Here is a 16,467-nt window from a genome sequence, read left to right as displayed (position 1 = left end):
AGGGGAAGAGAAGGAGAGAGAGAGGAAAAGAAACATCAGTGTGTGGTCGCCTCTCGCACACCCCCTACTGGGAACCCGGCGAGCAACGCAGGCATGTGCCCCGACTGGGAATTGAACCGGCGACCCTTTAGTTCACAGGCTGGTGCTCAATCCACTGAGCCACACCAGCCAGGGCTACTTTTTAAAATCAGAATCCAAGTGAGATCTATACACTGCATTTGATTTTGTGGTTAAGCCTTTAAAACTACAGCTTCCTTTCTCTTTTTTTTCTTCTAAAAATAATTTTGGACAAAGCCACAGTCTGGATTTTGCTCCCTTGGTGTCCCCATGGCATCGTTTAACATGACCCTTTACCCCATGAGTTCCTTTTAACTTGGTAGTTGGAACTACTGATTGTTGGGAACCGCTCTGCCTGGTTTTAGGAATTGTAACTGTCCCCCATGGATAAGGATGAGTGAGTGACCTCCAGAATGTGGGCCACAAAAGAGACAAAGTCCTCAATGCTTGGACGGTTAGTCTTCGACGGGTACGACCCCTGGGGTGTGGCAACCTAAGCTAGACACCATCACTTGGGAGGCCATCATGGAAGGACTCAGGGGGCTGCAACAAAGAGGGAGCAATGGACCCTCGCCCCTCGGCTATTCTGACATAGCCTGAGTCCCCATTTCCATCTGGGAGAAGCATTTCCTGGCTCTCATCCATTTAAGCCTAAAAACCTATGACTGGGAAGGCAGTGCAGCCCTTTGCTGGCTAGAGTGGGTTCCGGGGTGATTGGGCATAAGAAAGAGTTTGTAAAGTCCTGTGAAGCCTGCATTGTTAAGAGTGCTTTCATTCATATGGGAAAGGTCCGAGCAGAAAATGAGTTTGTCTCCCGAAGTTTTTGCAACTCCCTTTCCTGACAGACACTGACTCAGACTAAGCCCTCAGATTTCTTTGAAATATCATCTACTGTTTGATCCTTGCCGCCTGACATTGATTGATGAGCTTTGCCTGTATTCCTGTGGGTTTTGACCCTAATAAAAGCCGTTGAAGAAGAGGTTCTTGGTCCTTCTCCTGTGAGAGATTGACCACCTCTCCTCCCCAAGCAGATCATGTCTTAGTAGTTTTATTTTCATCCATGGTGGACCAGGGGGACTGGTGGGCAAAATTGCCCCCACAAGTGATCTACTTTAAGCTACTCTGTTAAAATAATACAGCAGATGGGGGCAGTGGAAGAATAGGAAGCACCAGGAATCCATCTCCCCACCGAGCGAGCCATGGCACAGGCAGAAGCTGTCTGACTATGATGAACCATGGAGTCTGTCGAAGACTTGCACTTCAAGTGTAGTTAGTTTTGGTCAGTTTCAGCTCTCACCGCAGCAGACACGCGGCTACTCGCCCTTCAGCCCCAGCCCCCTGGCAGGCGGCTCTGTGTGTTCTGCATCAGCTTGCAGGCTGCGTGCGGGAGCCATAGTGGGCAATGGGCACTTTGCACCCCAAATGTCAGGGATCTGGGCTCTGGTCGCTGCTCCGGACCAGAGGTGCAGACAAGATGGTGGGCAGCCACTGTTGATGTCTGTCCCTTGTCGCTGCCAGCCCATCTTCCTCCAGCTGCCATGGAGAGCTGGTGCCCTTTCTCCCCCACTCATTTTTGCTTCTTCCCTTCAGGGAGCCAGATGTGAAAGATGAGAACATTGGAAGACTATCACATATATGGGGGAAATTAGAAAGTGATTGGAACAACCAGGGACAGGCTCAGTAAACCTGAGAGGACTTTAAGGTTGGTCCTTGGCACAGAGACCGCCTACGATGATCAAAACATCAAAAGTAGTAAACAGCAACACAATGAAGCAGCAAACTGACCAAGCATTGGGGGCTTTGTCTCATTTGTGGCCCACATTCTGGAGGTTGCTCACTCCCCCTGGGGAAGGGGAGAGGGTGACACAGAGAACCCTCTAGATTCCACCAAAAGAAACCCAACAAACCCAGAACCCCATGTGTTGGGTCTTGTCCAGTGTGGTTCCGCTGGGAAGAGCGTCATCACACAAACTGAAAGGTTGTGGGTTTGATCCTGGTCAGGGCACATGCCTGGGTTGCAGGTTCGGTTCCCGGTTGGGGTGTGTGTGAGAGGTAACCTATCGAGATTTCTCTCTCCCATTGATGTTTCTCTCCCTCTTCTTATCCCTCCCTTCCCTTCTCTCTAGAATTAATGGGCATATCCTTGGGCAAGAATAAGAAAAAAAAAGAATGGAAAGGATGCTTTTCACTGCTGAGAAACGAGATTTCATTATTCAATAACCTTTGACATTCTTTTGTCAGAGAGGAAATTGTCTGTTTGGCTTCTGCCACTCATGTCCTTCTCATCCTCCAATGCTTGACAGAGGGTTCACCCCTGACTTTCACAATGGCCCAGCTCACAAGGCTTTACAGTGTTTGTTTCCAGGACATAAGGCCTGTGGAGATACACCTCTCTGAGGCCTGACCATGGTTAGAGGCAAGAGTGGATGTCTAGGGTTCTGGATTATACTTGTTAACCAAAAAATAAAAGGTCATGGGGAGAGGCAACAGGCGTTTATTTGTGATCCAAAAGAACAGCTCTCCGGGAAGCACTGATTCATACAGAAACCCAAATAGTGAGGAAAGGCAGGGTTCGTAAAAGTCCAGGCTGTGCATGCTGCCTCAGTTTACCGTGTTTGTGTAAGTGAAGGACTCCGGCCGAGTTAGTGAGGATCTGTTGAGTTCAACAGGCACACGAAGGATGCTGGGGGCAAAATGGGTTGGCTTTCAAAGTGAGGACAGTAGAGGGTCTGGTTGCCTTGATGGGGAAGGAACTAGGGTCCAGGCATGGCTGACAAGTTCAAAAGCTCAGTTAGTAGAGTGTCATCCTGATACCCCAAGGTTGTCAGTTCAATCCCTGGTCAGGGCATGTACAAGAATCAACCAATGGTGCTCGATTTGGCAGCACATATACTCAAATTGGAACGAGACAGAGAAGATTAGCATGGCCCTTGCGCATGCTAAATTCATGAAGGAGAATTTAAAGGTTTGTGCTTTTAGAATTTGTCAAAATGTCTAGTACCTACAGGAATAGTGTTTATTGTCTCTTCTGCACTCCAGAATACAGCACTTGCACATTCGCTTATTAGTCTTGTCAATCAAAGCTTGTTGCTGCCAATTTAACTCCAATGGGAGTCCCCATTTGGGGTGCAGTGGGGAGGAGGGTGACTTGATTCAGTGAAAACAGTTCAATATGATAAAGCTCAATTGTGGGCAGCTCAGTGGAAGTGGCCCAGGCCTAGGCTGGTGAGGTGGCTCTGGTGTTACAGCTGCAGCTGGGGAACCACAGCCTTTGATGGAAACTCAAAGTGCATTCTGTTGAGGTCAAGTTGGCTTCTATCAGTACAAAGAAGAGTGCCTGCCTCTGGCAGCTGATTGGTTCATTTCCATGCAAATGAGACTCCAAATCCTCACAGTGTGATTGGTCCAAAAGCACTATTCCAAGTTGGTCAAAATGGAGCTGCTCTGATTGGTCAGTGAGGATGAAAATGAGGCTATGCCTGTGCAGCCCCGATTGGCTGGGGCAGGTCTTTAGCCCATTGATGGATTTAGGAACCCGGGAGATCTTTTATAAGGGGCAGTTCCAAGGACAGACACAGTGCAGGAGGCAGGCAGCTCAGGGCCGCTTCACCCTGAAGCACAGAGGGAATTAGAGGCCCCTGTATCTAACGCCTATTAGACTCTGTTTATGAATTTGAGCCCTATTAGCCACGAGGAGTCCTTCTTAGTAGGTTTTTTTCTTTCTCAGGGTCGACAGATGTAAACTTCCCTACTACTCAGCCCCAAATACCCACACAGCAATCCGGCATTCTTTGCTCTCCAGGAGCTTTTAACCAACTAGCAAAAACTGGACAGGTAAGTATATAAAAAATATAATTAAGATGAATTAAAAATAGAAGGTAGAAGGAAAAAGAGATACGGTGGTGATGATGAGATCACTCCTCTCTGAAAAGAACATCGTGTTAAAGTTACCATGACGTTGACATAATATTAAATGTTAGAAACTAACCAACACATCCCTAGTATTTTTTATCTTCCCTTTGAACGTTTCTGTGTTTGCTCCTGTGTTCTGTCCTAGTGAGTCACAGCAAAGTTCCTGAAGTGGTGCCTCTGCTTCAGGAGCTTGATCATTTGTTGATTTTGCTTTAATAATAACACATGTTTCACCATTAGTTATGACGTTGGATATTGATTTGGAAAAGATATTTATTTCTTAGCAAGTTAAAGAACTGTTTTGTTTCTGTTTTGAGGCTCTTTATTGGTAAAGAGGAGTTATTTAACATTTACCAGTACAGTATTTTAATAACCCTTGAAATGACGTGTACATTTTTTTCAATCAGCAATATTTATTGTCTGCTACGTGCCAGGTGCTGCTACTCTGTCATCTGATTCTCATCCCTCCCTTTTATCAGCTGCAATGTCCCAGGCAATATGCTTAACTTTGAGCTTTTTCTGTCTTACGTAGGAAGTGGTATCTTGTTTGTACTTCCACCAGGGCAGTGGTGAGACTCTCTGAGGTCAAGTTCTTACAACAGTGTTGGGCGCCATGTTAATAATGCTGCTCGCTCTCCCCATTCCCTTCCCCTCCCTCCCTCTCCTCTTTCTGTTTCTCTCCCTCTCCCCGCCTCCCTTGCTCTCTCCATCCTCCTACCCTTCCATCTCCGCTCCTCTCTCTCCTTCCTACCACCCTCCCCACCACCTCCTCTTCCTCTCTCATTCCTCTTCACTAACCCCCTTTTTTCTGTCTTATGGTATGAAGCTGCTAGCTTCCTTGAAGAAGAGAAATAACTGAGAGGCGCTCCTGGGGGATGGGTGTGGTTGGCGTCGAGCAGGAAGGAGTAGTGCTGGTGCAGCAGAGAGAGAACATGTCGGCCGAGCCAGATGCCAGCCACTCAAGTGTCAGCGATGAAATGGACTCCAGCTCAGGCACACAACCAGGACATCTCATTTCTTGTGTGAGGAGGGAAGTGATTAACAAACAAACAAGGCTTTCCCTTGAAGACAGGCACGTGTCAGGGGCACGTGCATTTGCCAAGGGAAAATGGCAAAAAGGAAGCTTGCTAACAGTATAGGATTAGCTTTACAGTTTTGCATATTTTACCTTCACTTTCTTCTACAGAAGTAAGTTTTTGCTCCTATAACAACCGTAACTAATGTGGAAAGCCCACCATAAACAGACTTTGACAATTCAGTTTTGAAACTCACATCAACCCACAGTATTTGTATAGCACACTAAAATTTTGTATATTTCCCTCCTAAAATAATCAAATAGAATATTCAGAGATTGCTAGCATTTTTATATCCCTTCCCCAAATCAAACAGGCAGAAACTCCATTAAGCCAAGATTTCCAGTGAATCTTTTCCTAGCGCTTTCAGTGTCAAAAATAACCTCTTGTCTCTTGTAAAAGCCTGGAATCACTGAGAAATTTATGCCAGGTGTGAGAGGCATTGATAGATATATAGTCTAGAGATAGAGATAGAGGCAGGGGGTGGAGAGGAAGAAAAAAAAATGCAGGGTTTTTTTTCTTCTTCTTTTTCAGTGTGGGGTCTGGGAGCAGAAACAGTGAGAGACATGCCCAACTCCTAATACTTGGAAAAGGGTAGAGGTCTGAAGGTTGCCAAAGAAGTGGACCATCGACCCCACTCTTTCAATAGTCCCTGTAGGATCCTGAAGGAATAGCCATGTTGCTCTGACCACCATCTGTTCACCCCACTGGTGCTGGAGGGACACCCCAATTAGACAGTATGAGATGACTGAACACACAGCGCCCAGCGCTGCACAGCTGAGACTGAGAGCAGTTATTTAACCACATGCATTACCAGCCCCAGGGGCAGGGAGGATATCATACCCCACACAGGCCCACTGGGTGCTCTCAGGAGCAGAGGGAATAATAAGCAGGGCACTGGGAGGCAGGCTTGTAGCCACAAGAGGAGGCAGTGTCCCCTGGCTCTCTTAGTCTGATGTAAAGTCCAGTTATGAAAATTGATGCAGGAAGTAAACATGGGTGTAGATTAACTCCGGGAGAGATGTCTAGGGCTTTCTGATTAGTATCAAGAACATTCAATCCTTGGAAGAGAAAAACTCAGTGTGCATCTCTCCTGCTGACTGGGTCATGACCCAGATGGTGGACCCAGTGTTAGGATCTGAGAAACTTCCCTTTACTCTTGTTTGCTACACTTACTTGCTTCATTGAAGTATAATTTACATACCACAAAATCCACCTGTTCGATGTATACAGAACATTGTAGAAGGAAATCGAAAAGACCTAAATCAATGAAAGACATGCTGTGTTCATGGATAAGGAGACTTTTAACGTTGTTAAGCGGATGGTACTCCCCAAATTGATCTCATTTCTGCCCTTTCTTCTCTTTGCCTTCTAGTGCTCCCATTATATGTGTGTTGCTTTGTTTGATGGTGTCCCACAGGGCTTTGAGGCTCTCTCCATTTTTCTTCATCTTTTTTTACCTCTTTTCTTCAGATTGGATACTTTTACTCATCTATCATCAAGTTTGCTGAATTATTTTGTTAACTTGAATCTGCTTTTCAACCCTTCTAGTGAGTCTTTAGTTTTCATTATCATACTTTTAAATTCCAGAATTTCTGTTTCATCTTTTTAAAAAAGATATATTTTTAAATTCCCCTTCACCTTTTTCACCCATTCCCCCTGGCGACCATCAGTTTGTTCTTTCCATAAATCTGTTTTTATTTGGTTTCGTTTCACATTCAACATACAAGTGAAATCATACAGTATTTGTCTTTCTGTGTCTGACTTATTTCACTTAGTATAATACCCTTCTAGGTCCATCCATGTTGTTGCAAATGGCAAGATTTCATTCTTTGTTATCGCTGAGCAATATTCCATTGTGTATGTGTGTGTGTGTAATATATATCCCATCTTAACCTATTTATTTATTGATGCACACCTAGGTTGTTTCCTATCTTAGCCATTGTAAATAACGCTGCAGTAAACATAAGGGTGCATACATCTTTTCAAATTAATGTTTTCATTTTCTCCAGATAAATATCCAGAAGTGGAATTGCTGCATTGTACAGTAGGTCTGTTTTTAATTTTTTGAGGAATCTCCATACTGTTGTCCATAATGGCTGCACCAATTTACAATCCCACCAGCAGTGTTTGAGGGTTTCCTTTCCTCTACTTCCTTGCCACCACTTGTTATTTGTTGACTAAAAAATAATTCCTGGTTCTTTATTTGTATCCTCTATTTGATGGGTCAATGCTATCATACTTTTACAAAATTCTATAGCATGGTTTTTCTTTTAATTATTTTATTGTTGTTCGAGTACAGTTGTCTGCATTTACCCTCCGCCACTGCCCTCCCCAGCCAAACCCACCTCCCCTCCCACACCACTTCCACCTCCCTTGATTTTGTCCATGTGTTCTTTATAGTTGTTCCTGAAAACCCTTCCCTTCTTTTCCCCCTTTATCCCCTCCCATCTCCCCTCTGGTCACTGTCAGCCTGTTCTCAATTTCAATGTCTCTGGCTATATTTTGCCTGCTTGTTTGTTTTGTTCATCAGGTTCCACTTAAAGGTGAGATCATATGGTATTTGTCTTTCACTGCCTGGCTTATTTTACTCAGCATAATGCTTCCAGTTCTATCCATGCTGTTGCAAAGGGTAGGAGCTCCTTCTTTCTTTCTGCTGCATAGAATTGCATTGTATAAATGTACCATAGTTTTTTGATCCATTCATTTACTGATGGGCACTTAGGTTGCTTTCATCACTTTGCTATTATAAATTGGGCTGCTATGAACATAGGGGTGCATAGGCTCTTTTGGATTGGTGTTTCAGGGTTCTTATGATATAATCCCAGCAGTGGAATTGCTGGGTCAAAAGACAGTTCCATTTTTAGTTTTATGAGGAAAGTCCATACTGTTTTCCACAGTGGCTGGAGCAGTCTGCAAACCCACCAACAGTGCCCTAGGGTTCCCTTTTCTCCACATCCTCTTCAACACTTCTTGTTTGTTGCTTTATGATGGCCATTCTGACCAGTGTGAAGTGATATCTCATTGTGGTTTTAATGTGCATCTCTCTGATAGCTAGCAATAGTGAACATCTTTTCATGTGTCTCTGGATCCTCTGTATGTCCTCCTTGGAGAAGTGTCTGTTCAAGTCTTTTGCCCATTTTTTAATTGAGTTGTCTTTCTGTAGTGGAGTCGTGTGAGTCCTTAATATAGTTTGGAGATCAAACCCTTGTCTGAGGTGTCATTGGCAAATATGTTTTCCCATATAGTTGGTTCTCTTTTCATTTTAATGCTGTTTCCTTTAGCCATATAACATGTTTTTTTGGTTTGTTTGTGTGTGTGTGTGTGTTTTGCCCTTTGAACACATTCCCAATATAAGCTTCAGAATCTTTGTCTGATAAGTCTACCATCTGAGCCCCTCTGATAGTTTCTGCTAATTGCTTCTTTCCTGTGCAGAGTACCTTTTCCTGTTTCTTTACATACCTCATAACTCTTTGTCAAAAATTGGACATTTTTGGTAAGATAGGTAGTCACAATTTCAGATTTTGATTCACTCCCCAACCCAGGGGTCATTTATGTTGCTGTTTCTTGGTCTAGTCACTTGCCAGGACTAGTTCTATGGAGTGCGCTTACTTTTCAGTGCCTGCTGATATCCAGGCACAACTGTTCTTTTGAAGTGTTTGTTTGTTTCTGTGTTTGTTTTAAACCTGGCATCTCAGGAGTCACCTGTGTGTCAGCAAAGCTTTGTGGTGAGCTGAGGACTGAGTCAGAGTCCGATCCTGAGTCAGTCCAGCTTCCCCACATGCTGGTGGATCTCCATCCAAATTGGGGGATGCATTTAAAGTCTGGGTGGTGTGTAATTATGCATCAGGTTTTCCTCATTGTGTCCACAGGCCTCACATTCACCCAGGAACAAGCAGAGAGTGTGGGCCGTCTTTGCGCTCAGGCCACCCTGCACGTGCACACAGAGTTCTAGATCCCCAATTGGATGTGGCAGCTTATCAAGTCTGATTGGGGCCACCTTGTTTCTTAGCTCACCCTGTTGACCTGTGGCCTGTCTGCTGCTCTGTTTGCCCCACCACAGCCTGGCGGTGACTGGGGATCTCTCTCTCTCTCTCTCTCTCTGAGTTTGCCATTGTTTTCAACAGCCTCTGGGCGTGTGGTTTTGTAGACTCCAAATCAGTCTGCCCATCCAGGTGAGGCTGCCAATCCTGAGGCCTGGCCCAAGCTGCTGGGATCTCAGCTCCAGGGAGATGAGGTAGAAGGTTGGGAATTGCTTTAGGCCAAAACGCCCCAAAATTCCATTTTCTTAGTCAGTTTCAGTCCTTTTTTTTTTTTTTCCCGGTACTTGTGAATCGTCTTATGGTAATGTTCAGTTTCCAGAGCGATGAATCATTACTATTGTGGATTTTGACATCTTTGTTTTTTTGAGAAATTTGTCAAGCTTCTCATTCCCTTGCTCTGGAAATCCTGCTTGTTTTGTTTGTTTGTTTGAGGTTTTTTTTTTTTTTTTTATCTGAGTTCATTCCTTTTTAGAGAGAGAGAAAGGGAGAGAGACCAGAGAAACATTGATTGGTTGCCTTCTCATATGCACCCCGACTGGGTGCATATGGTGGGGATCAACCCCACCCCCACCCTGTAACCTGGGTATGTGTCCTGTCTGGAATTAATCCCACTACCCTTCAGTCTAAGGGACAATGCTCCAGCCAACTGAGCCATACCAGCCAAGGCATCCTGCACACTCTTTATTCTTAACATCTCTTTCGTGGTTTGAATCTCATATCAAATCTATGGATTGAAATTATTGGTGTTTTCATTTTATAGATGACAAGACAGGGCCAGAGCAGGGAAACCTTTTCCCAAGGTCATCCTAGCTGAAGAGAGTGCAAGCAGGCCTGGGTGCTAAAGGCACTTCGCCAGGCTTCTGAAAGGAGCCCCATTCTTCCCCAGGGCACAGGGAGAGGTGATACCACGTGGGTCTCTGTTAAGTTTGCTGTAAAAGTGAGAACCAACCTTTAGTAACAGCGTCCCTGTTCTTTCACTCACTTTGCAGCCATGTCACTCACATGTCACACAGCCTGTCGGTTTCAGCCTCACAGTTCAATGGTCTTCGGTGCAGCCACACGTGCGCAGCCAACATCACCATCCATTCAGAGCAACTTCCTTTTGTCCAAGAGAAACCCAACACCCGTCATCAGGCCCTGGGTTCCCACCTCCCAGGCCTTGGTGCACACTAATCTGCTTTGTCTTTATAGCTTTGCCTGCTGTGGACATTTCAGATAAACGCAATCACAGCACTTGTGTCAGTGCCTGTTTTCTTGCCCTCGGCATAATAACGTCTTTGAGGTCTGCTCATGTTGTGGTGTGAATGGTTTCTTCATTCCTTTAAATTGTGGGACGATATCTCGTTGTGTGGATAAACCACCTTTCATTTCCCCATCGGGTGACTGTGTGTGTGTATATATATGTCCCCAGTTCCTGACACAGAGCTCCCAACCCCCTTGGAATCTCCTGGGTGATGGGAAGACCTTTTGTTCTCATGAGGTGACTCTTAGTGGGCTCCTGCACAAGGGTGGGGCACCACAGAGACGCAGCCGAGAGGAGAGGCTTGGGATTTTCAGCCTCGCCCCACATTCTCCAGAGAGGGGAGAGGGGCAGGAAATGGCATTCATGATCGGCCATGCCTGTGTGCTGCAGCCTCCATAAAAATGCCAAAGGTTCAGGGTTCGGGAGCTTCCAGGTTGGTGCTGGGAGCATGTCGCATCTGAAGAAGGCATGGAAGCCCCCCACTTTTTCCCCTATACCCTGCCCTATGCATCTCTTTCATCTGGATGTCCACCTGTATCCTTTCTAATATCCTCTTGTAATAAACTGGTACATGTAAGTAAACTATTTTCCCAAGTTCTGTGACATGCTTTAGCAAATCAACCAAATCCAAGGAGTGGTCATGGGAACCTTCATTTATAGCCTGTTGGCCAGAAGCACAGACGACCCTCTGGGCTTATGATTGGCATCTGAAGTTGGTAGCAGACTTGAGAGACTGAGCCCTTTCCCTGTGGAATCTGATGCCAGGTCCAGGTGGATGACTCAGAACTGAGTTAAATTATAGGCTAGCCAGCTGATGTCTTAGAATTGCTTGAAGTGGCAAAACCCTGACACGGTTGGTGTCAGCAGTGTTGGGAGTGGGGCACTTGTGTGAGAGTAAGGGAGAAACACAGGAGGAAGACTGAGTTTTTCCTACTAACCTGAGTATATACCTCTAAGTGGGATTTCTGGGTTGTAAGGTAAGTCTGTGTCTATCTCTTTAAGAAACCGCCAAAGTGTTTTTAAAAGAGGCAGGAGGGTGACAAGTAAATGTGAAAGATGGTGGGCTGGGGACTTCCGCCAAGATGGAGGCATACGTGGAAGCACTGTACCTTCTCACACAACCAAGTTTAAAAACAACAAAGTTTTAGCAACAAAAACGCAGCTAAACCACAGAAAATTGAACTATATGGAAGTCTGACAACAACGGACCCTTCAGCCAAACCGGTAAGAGGGGCAGAGCCAGCAGCAGAGCAGGGGTCGGGCAGGAAAGATCCATGGGACCGACCCCGGGCATGCAACCCAGGCAGGCTGGCAGCCGTGAATGGATCCCAGGTGTGTAGCAGTGGGTTGACCCACTGAGGGTGCAAGGTGGTGGACTCGCTGAGGGCTGACCATGGGCAGACATTTGCGTGCAGATAAACTGGTGAAGGAGCGAGCAGTGAGACAGACTGTGCAGGCCCCAGTACCAGGAAGCTGCAGAGGGGACCGCCATTGTCCCTCTCTGACCCCGCCCCCACATACAGCATCACAAACTAGCAACCTGGGCAGTCCCGCCTTGGTGAACACCTAAGGCTCCGCTCCTTATACATAACAGGCATGAACAGATCAAAACATAGCTCAAGAACATGAGAGCCCCAGAGCCAATAAATCTAAGCGATGAAGAAATAGGCAAACTTTCAGATGCAAAGTTCAAAACACTGGTGATCAGGATGCTCACAGAACTGGTTGATTTTAGTCACAAATTAGAGGAACATATGAAGGCTAAACTAATTGAAATGAATGGAATTGCACAGGAAACCAATAGTAATGGAAAGGAAACTGGGACTCAAATCAAAGGAGTGGACCAGAAAGGGGAAAAAAAATGACCAAACAGAAAAGAATGAAGAAACAAGAATTCAAAAAAAATGAGGAGAGGCTTAGGAACCTTCAGGACATCTTTAAACATTCCAACATCCAAATTATAGGGGTACCAGAAGGGGAAGAGGAACATCCATGAGTGGAAAACTTACTTGAACAAATAATAAAGGAGAACTTCTCCAATCTGGCAAAGGCAATAGACTTCCAGGAAATGCAGGAAGCTCAGAGAGTCCCAAAGAAGTTAGACCCAAGAAGGAACACACCAAGGCACATCTTCATTATATTAGCCAAGATTAAAATGAAAGAGAGAATCCTAGAAGCAGCAAGAGCTAAGGGGACAGTCACCTACAAAGGAATTCCCATCAGACTGTCAGTGGATTTCTCAAAAGAGACCTTACAGGCAAGAAGGGGCTGGAAAGAGGTACTCCAAGTCATGAAAACCAAAGACCTACATCCAAGATTAATCTAGCCAGCAAAGCTTTCATTTAGAATGGAAGGACAGATAAAGTGCTTCTCAGATAAGATCAAATTCAAGGAGTTCATCATCACCAAGCCCTTATTATATGAAACGTTAAAGGGACTTATCTAAGAAAAAGAAGATAAAAAAGATGAACAGTGAAAGGACAGCAAACTCACAGTTATTAACAACCACACCTAAAACAAAAGCAAACTAAGAGGACAGGTAAATCAGGAGTAGAACCATAGAAATGAAGATCTCAAGGAGGGTTAGCAACAGGGGAGTGGGAGAAGGCGAAGGAGAAGGGGGGAGAAGGTACAGAGAATAAGTAGCATAGATGGTAGGTAGAAAATAGATGGGGGGAGGGCAAGAATAGTAGGGGAAATATAGAATCTAAAGAACTTGAGACACGTGGTCATAAACTAAAGGGGGGGAATGGTGGGGGAGGGGGTGTGCAGGGTGGAGGGGAATGAAGGGGGAATAGAACAACTGTAATGGCATAATCAATAAAATATATTTTTAAAATATTTAAATAAATTAAAATAAGATAATAAAAAAGAGGCTGCACTATACTCTGGTTTCTCTTCAGATCGCACAAATCTTTCTCCTTTTTAAAAAGAGGCTGCACTATTTTGCATTCCTGTTGGCAATATATGAGGATTCCAGTTTTTGCACATCTGTGCCAATACATGTTATTATGTTGTTTTTATATTATAGCATCTTAGTGGGGTGAAATGGTATATCATTGTGGTTTTCCCTGACAGCTAATGACTTTTAACATCTTTTCCTGTGCTTATTGACCATCTGTACATTCTTTGGTGAAATATCTATTCAGTTTCTTGGCTCATTTTTAAATTGGGTTGTCATTTGATGATTGAGGCATAAGAGTTCTAGATTTGTTCTAGATACGGGTCCCCTCACACCTGATTTCCAAATACTTTCTCCCTTTCTGGCAGTTGTCTTTTCACTTTTCTGATGGTATTTTTTTTATAAGTTTGAGTTATATATTTTTAAGGATTTTATTTTTTATTCATTTTTAGAGAGAGGGAGGGGGAGGAAGGAGAGAGAAGCATCGATGTGAGAGAGAAACATCAGTTGGTTGCCTCTCCTATGTGGTCTAACCAGGGCCTGAACCCACAACCCAGGTGTGTGCCCTGAGTGAGAATCAAACTGTGAAGTTTTGCTTTGTGGGATGATGCCCAGCCAACTGAGCCACACTGGTCAGGACTCTGATGGTATTTTGGAGCATAAATGCCTTACTTTTCATGAAGTTCCACTTAACATACTTTTTATTTTGCCATTTGTGCTCTTAGCATCATATCAAAGAACTCATTGCCTCACCCAAGGTCTTGAGGTTTTACTCCTATATTTTCTTCTAAGAGTTTTATAGGTTCAGCTCTTATAGTTAACTCCATAGTCTATTTTGAAGTCAATTGCAAATGTGAAGGTCATTTTAGGACACTCAGTGACAGGCCATTAGTCTATGTCTACCTATACTCTCTCAATTACAGTAACTTCATAGAAGATTTAACACTGGGAAGTGTAAATCCTCCAATTTTGTTCTTCACAATTTTTTTTTTTTTTATTATTTGGGGTCCCTTGAAATTCTAGAAATTTCTTTGAATTTAAGACCAGCTTGCCAATTTCTTCAAAGGAGCCAGCTGGAATTTTGATAGGGATTGCATTAAATTTGTAGATAAATTTGGGGAGTATTGCCAGGTTAACAATATTAAGTCTCTTTATCCAAGAACATGGGATGTTTTTCCATTTGTTTAGGTCTTCTTTAGTTTTTTTTAAATCCTTACCTAGGGATGTGTTCATTGATTTTAGAGAGACAGGAGAGGAGAGAGAGAGAGAGAGAAACATCGATGTGAGAGAGAAACATCGATCAGTTGCCTCCCATAGACACCCTGACCAGGAATCGAACCTGCAACCATTTGATCTACAGGGACTACAGTCCAACCATGTGAGCTCCCTCCAGCCAGAGCTAGGTTTTCTTTAATGTCTTTCAACCATGTGCTATAGTTTTCAGAGTATAACTTTCTTATTTCTTTGTTAAATCTATGCCTAAGTACTTTATTCTTTTTTTTTACTACAGTAAACGAGTGGGTCATGGATTCTTGCCCAGGGTGAGCTGGCATGCACAGAGCACCTGCTGTTCCTGGAGTCCTCACACCAGCTCACAGCTCTGAACAGACAGAACTCACATTGCCCTGAAAGAAAGAGATTGTTACGTTCATTTGCAAGTGAGAAAATTGGGGCTCAGAGGAAAGGAGGCATTTCATAAGGAGTAAGTGAGGGCTCCAGGCCTTTCTGGTCTGGAAAACAGGCCATGTTTCTGGTGATCCTTGAGCTTTGAGCCAGGGTGGGGAAGCCTATTGGGAGAGATAAATAGGGTCCAGTGTGAGACACGGCAGGGAAACTCCCACTTTGAACATGCCCTCTAGGCTGGGTGGTCTTAACAGCCAGCCCTGCCCCAGCTTACTCTGTGCCCTAGAGGAGCCCCTACACCTGTTTCCTCCTCCTCTAAATGGTGACTTCCATGGTGGTCTTCAGGCACTTCTCCAAAGCTCTGACAGGCCAGCTGGTTGGACTCCTGATGCTGAGTCTGTAGCAGGAAATGAAGTGGAGTCTGTTGAACGCCCTGTGAGAGCAGACGGTCCTTTTCATCATTCCCTCTGCCCTTTGCCTGGTCATGGAACGCTAACTCGGAAAGGGATTTTACAAACATCTTGGCCTTGCTTACAATGCATTTTAAACTATAGACTCCAGAGACATTAAACCATGGGCCAATGTCTTGTGATTTCACCTGAGAGATAAACTTGAACTTTATGCACTCAGGCTTGGGAACACACAAGCACCATCCTGGTGCAGTTGATTCCTATCTGGTGGCAGGGGTGGGGTATGAGGGGAAGCTGCTCATATAAGAAGGCAGCAGAAGTTGACGTCTGTCAGTCGCAGAAGGCCAGCTGCCATGGCACCGGACATGCGAACTCTCCTCATCTGGATTGGCACCTGTGCCTTTCTGCACATGGACCATGTGCACGGAGGTGAGGGAGGGGAGAAGCGCCGGGACTGGGGTGCAAGAAAGGGCACCAGATGTGGGTAGAATGGTAAAACTAATAATGATGATGATGATGATGATGATGGCAACCAATATATCTGCCATTCCTTGAGTGTGTCCCAAGGACTCATTTTCTCTTCAAACAAGTCTCTGAAATGTGGTCAGTCTGACTCAAAAGCTCATGGTGTTATTGACCATCCATCCTCATGACAGCTACCTCATTTCTGACTGCCTTGCAGTGTTCCAGACATGGGCAGCCTTTGTAACACAGGGTTACTTACATCGCTCCAAGTGAGTTTTTGATGTAAATAGAGGTGAGCATTTGCAGTAACAGGGAAGGCATATTGTCAGGGCACATCCATGATTAGTGTGGTACACTTGTGTTCCAGGGGGTCGTGTAAGTCACGTGTGTCAGTATGACAGCTGTCAGGGAGTGTGAGGTTCTTACTCATGTGGTATGTTGTAGCCTTCTCAGGTAACCGTTTTTAATAAAATGGCCTTCAAACTCTGAAGAAAATTGTGTTGCTAACTATAGTCACTACATTGTAGAGCAGATCTGTGGAGCTTATACTTACAAATGTGGTTCAGTGGGAGCCCCGGCTGAGTAGCTCAGTTGGTTAGAGTGTTGTCCTGATACACTAAGGTTGTGGGTTTGATCCCTGGTCAGGTCATGTATAAGAATCAACCAATGAATGCATCACTAAGTGGAACAACAAATGAATATATTTTCTTTCTTTTTTCCTCCCTCTCTAAAATCAATA

The 16,467-nt window shown here is 44.6% G+C and overlaps 1 non-coding gene across 1 annotated transcript; it reads left to right on the top strand.

Moving 5' to 3' along the window:
* Positions 1 to 2,925: 2,925 nt before the first annotated feature.
* On the top strand, positions 2,926 to 3,028 carry LOC119054446 (U6 spliceosomal RNA). Its single transcript, XR_005083520.2, has one exon. It is a non-coding gene; the product is annotated as a U6 spliceosomal RNA (small nuclear RNA).
* Positions 3,029 to 16,467: the final 13,439 nt, after the last annotated feature.

The sequence above is a fragment of the Artibeus jamaicensis genome, unplaced genomic scaffold, assembly GCF_021234435.1.
Source record: "Artibeus jamaicensis isolate MK-2021 breed Jamaican fruit bat unplaced genomic scaffold, CSHL_Jam_final scaffold_11, whole genome shotgun sequence".
Classification (NCBI taxonomy): domain Eukaryota; kingdom Metazoa; phylum Chordata; class Mammalia; order Chiroptera; family Phyllostomidae; genus Artibeus; species Artibeus jamaicensis.
This window is presented reverse-complemented; position numbering and strand designations above follow the sequence as displayed.